The sequence below is a fragment of the Triticum aestivum genome, chromosome 3B (genome assembly GCF_018294505.1).
Source record: "Triticum aestivum cultivar Chinese Spring chromosome 3B, IWGSC CS RefSeq v2.1, whole genome shotgun sequence".
NCBI lineage: Eukaryota > Viridiplantae > Streptophyta > Magnoliopsida > Poales > Poaceae > Triticum > Triticum aestivum.
This window is the reverse complement of record NC_057801.1, coordinates 245,921,456-245,926,375: the sequence shown is the minus strand read 5'-3', so window position 1 is coordinate 245,926,375 and position 4,920 is coordinate 245,921,456.

The following is a 4,920-nucleotide window of genomic DNA, read 5'->3' as shown; positions in this document are numbered from 1 at the left end:
GTCGAATTGGAATTCCAACTTGAGTACTACTACTAGGAGTACCAGGGGCCAGTTCTTTTAGGCTTCTAGATTAGTAAACCCATAACTAGTACCTCCATCCTGGTTTATTGGTCCCCATTGTAATCTGTGTCAAATTTTGACCATAAATTTATGTAATGAAATGTTTATGCATGTCACCAAAAATTATATCATTGGAAACTATGTTCAAATAGAAATCCAACAATATAACTTTTGTTTACATGCACTAACATTTTATCAGTTACGTCTTTGGTCAAAATTTAGCACAAATTACAATGGTGACTAATAAACCAGGATGGAGGTAGTAGTTTAGAAGATCAAATGAATGAGTGAGGCGCCTTATGTTACTCTCCAATGTAACTACTCTAATGGAAATGCCGGGGAAGAGACGGCTTATTTTTAAGCCGCTAAAAGAACTGGCCCTAGGAGTAGTAGCTAGGGATACTAGGAGTAGTATCTAGGGATTGAGTGTGCGAGATGAACCAGACAAAGTAAATGCAGATAGGTGAAATGCAAAAAAGACAGAGGAATGTGATGGTTGCTTGTCCGTTTATTTTACCAGGCCACTTAATACTGGGAGTGGTGGGGTTTTGTGATATGACGGCTTTATTGCCGCGCCACGAGCATGGTGATACTCTCGTGCGGCACCGCCCTCTACACTAGTACTACCTCCGTCGTGGCTTATTAGTCCGCATGTAATTTGACTAAAGATTAACTGACAAAATGTTAGTGCATGTCAACAAAAACTATATCGTTGGATTCGTATTTGAACATAGTTTTCAATGATATAACTTTTGGTGACATGCATGAGCATTTATCGTACTATATATAATGTTAGTTAAATTTATGGTCGTACTATATAAAGTAAGGTGCCCGTGCGTTACATGGAACAATGAAATGCATTGACCGGGGAATTGTTTATTTTGACAAAGTATGTGGGGTCATCTCATGTGTAACGAGTATCAATAGGTTTCCTCGGATATTATTTCTTCTCTAGAGATCACAAACATCTAGGTGAATAGTAAATGTAGGCTAAATAGATAAAAAAAAGTATCTTTTGCAAACAAAAGCATTCAACTGTTCAACCTACATCAAAAACTTGTGAAGAAATAACACTTATTGTGCTTTGAAGAACTAATCTTTAAGAATTAGTTTTTGAGTGCCGATTTTTTTAACACTTATTGTACTACCTGGTGTTACATCTTGTTGCATCATGTTTAATTTTTTTTAAGTTGAAATGGGGATGACCGAACCCCCAGCACACCCCTCTTAAACCAATTAGGGTTTACTAAGACCTTTTTCAATGAACCTGAAATGCCCTTCTAAAATGTTCATCATCTTTGCCTTGGTCCAGAGCATCTAACAAAAATGGTGCACAATTTTCTAGGACACATAAGGTCACTGAATTAAATCATATGCTATTTGCAATTGGGCATTCAAATGCTATATACTATTTTAAGTGCTTAATTCTGAACTTAAGTGAGGGCTGTTAGGAATAATCCAAACAGAGCCCACAATTATCTTCAGGATTTTTGAAAACGTTCTAGTATTTTTAATAAAGCCCAGAAGTTACAAAGAAATAGAAAAACTTTAACAGAAGAGATAGAGAGAATACCTGTGCGACTTACCATGCGCCCACCAACCGGCCCAGCTCCCCCATGCTGGTCCAGCGCTGTGCGGCCCAGCCCACTGGCCGCCCCCCCTTCGCCTTCCTCCTCGCGCCAGTAGGCACAGGCGCATGGCCGACGCACACCGGCGCACGCCCGGCCACCTCCTGCTTGCCGCTTCGCCTGGCTTCTTCAGGAGACGCCATGCACCCCCCTGGAATCCCCTCGACCTCTCGCCGTGCTTCTCCCCTCCTATGTCTCTCGCACGCGCAGCCGCCCGAAACCGCCGTTGCGCCGCTCACCGTTCCCGCGGCCACCGGCCACCCCACGCCTCACCGACGCGCCCGAGAGCTCCGCCTCGACGTCCTTGTCCTCTGCATCGAGCCAAGCGATGCTGGAAGCCCTAGAACACCGCTATCACCGTCTTCTTCAACCTCGGTCCGCCGAGATCGCCGGCGACCATGCGCCCGCTCCGTTGCCTCCCCGAGCTTCCCAAGACCACCGCTGCACTCCCTATGAGCTTCTCCTTTGACCCCATCTTCCCCCTTGCTCGCTTGCGCCGTGTAGTCGCCGCCCTCTTTGAGCCTGAGAGCATCTCGCAGCCGGCCATGGCGTAGCCGTGGCCACAGCCGCGCAAGCTTGCAACCGAGGGCTTCACCGCACTCGCCGTATCCCCAGGAGCCCGCAGCACCGCTCCGCACCTCCTGCCGTGCCTCCTAGCGACGACCCCGAGCTCGCCCGAGCTCCGGCAGCCGCCAACGTCGTCGCCGGCGTCTTTTCCGACCACCCCGAGCCCAAACACCACCACCACTTGACGCGGCAGCCCCCCAGCTTCACGTAGATGCTCCCCGCGCGCCAAATAGGGCCCTGCAGCGAAATCCCGACTCCCTCCGCCGCGACTTGAGGTCGCCGGCGACTAATCGCCGACAATGCTGACATGGCAAGTCATTAGCCACTTATGACACCTTAACTAACCCCCTAGAGCCACTGCCATGTGGGCCCCTGTACCTGTTTAGGTTAGTTTTATTTTCTGTTTAGATTAATTCATAAACAGAGGGACCCACCGTCAGTATTGACTCTGCTGACGTGGCTGTTGACCTGACCCCACTTGTCGGTGACCTAGACAGCACTGTGTGACTAACCAGTGGAGCCCACTGGTCAGGTTTGACCTGGTCAGCCGCAGTTGACCTGTTGACGTCACAGTGATGTGATGCTGATGCAGTTAATAATTTTCTGGATTTAAAATAATTCAGGAAATTCCAGAAAATGCCCAAAACTTCTAAAAATCATATAAATTCAACCGTAACTCCAATTGAAACAAATTATATATGAAAAATTCTCAGAAAAATCCAAAGAATCTGTTTATGGCATTTTCATGTATGTTTGAGCAACCTAAAGCTACTGTATATGACAAATTGAATTAATGGCATTTGAAATGTCATATATGGAGTTTGAATTTGAATCTTAGATTCAAACAAACTCCATTTAACCTGCTGCTAGTTGCAATCGCTCAAACCACAGCATATTGCCATGTCATGAGCATGCATCATATTCTTGTATTGCGTTGATTGTGTTCCCTCTCTATTGCCGGTAATTGTTCCCCCTCAGTAGACGTGGTACCGACGATGAGTTCGATGACATCGATGAAGAGCTATATTATATTCAGAAGTGCCAGGCAAGCAAAACCCCCTTGTTCATTATGATACAATCCCACTCTCTCGCTCTTGCTCTATTTTTACTGCATTAGGACAAAAACGATACAACTGTTACTTGCTGCGGTAGTTGAACTCCTTTATCCTCTGGATGACCTGTCGTTGCCACAGTAAATAGATGAAACCCACTAGCATGAGTAGGAGTTGTTTGAGCCCTGATGTGCCTACTCATTCATGCTTGTTTTTCATGCCTGCTATTGCTTAGAGTTGTGTCAGGTCTGATTCATCGGGGATGAATTGAAGGTGTGTGAACATGTCCTACTGTTGAGAGCTAAGTGTGTGAACACGATTTGGTAAAGGTAGCGGTGAGAGGCCATGTAGGATTACATGGTGGGTTGTCTCATTAAAACCGTCCTCAGGAACTGAGTTTTGTGTTTGTGATCCATGAACAGTTACTACCACACATTGGGCTCCAGGCGTTCCAAGCTCTCTCGACTTATTAATCAACTCGATCTCTGTTCAGGAGTTGCAACTAGTTTCTGGTGTTTGTAGGTAGTATTAGTAGTCTACCAAGTGGCACCCGGTACAGGTGGGCTTGGGACAAACTAGGCAAAGTGGCATGGTGTACCAAGTGGCACCCGGATGGTGGGCTTGGGAACCCTGCTCACATCGTTTGGGGCCGTTAGCGACACCCCGGGCGGATCTCCTTGAGGATGGAACCCGAATAGGCGATAAACCTTGACGAGAGACTTGTGTGGTTAGTCAGGTCGTGGCCGACTCCCTCGCCAGGCTTCCGCTTGAAGGTTGCCGAGATACACGAGGTGTACATGGCGGTAAGTGGCGAGAGCATGTGTGAAGAAGTACACCCCTGCAGGGTTAACATCATCTATTTGGATAGCCGTGTCCGCGGTTATGGACTTCTGGGTTGCCTATACAGTTCATAGACAAGTGAAAGTGGATACTCTAAAATACGCAAGATAAGCGTGAGTACTATGGATGGCGCTCTCGTAGGGAGACGGGAGCGGATCCATAATGGTGTATTGATATGGTGAATATGTGGACTCGTGTGCACCACCTCAAAAGAGGTACTTGCAATCGTAGTTCAGGATAGCCACCGAGTCAAAGCTGGCTTGCTGCAGTTAAACCCCACCATCCCCTTTGTTGATAATGATGCATGTGTAGTTAGTTCTGATGTAAGTCTTGCTGGGTACATTTGTACTCACGTTTGCCTATTTTATGTTTTTGCAGAGACTTCCGTCTCACTAGTAGTTCCATGTGGATTTCGACGTTTAGCTTGTTACCTCGGCTACGATCTTGTGCCCTCGGCAGGATCTGGTAGATAGTCAGGCTTCTCACCTTCTTCATTTGTAGATGTCTGTACTCAGACATGTTAAGCTTCCGCTTGTGTTTTGACTTGTATGCTCTAAATGTTGGGTCGAGAGAAACATGTTTGTAATATCTCGCTCCTCGGAGCCTATTGAATAAAATACTTGAGTCGTAGAGTCAACTTGTGATGCCATGTTGTATTTGCACATATCGGGCATATTGTGTGTATGTTATTGAAATGCTTGGTATGTGTGGGATCTGACAACCTAGTTGTTTATCCTTGGTAGCCTCTCTTACCGGGAAATGTCTCCTAGTGA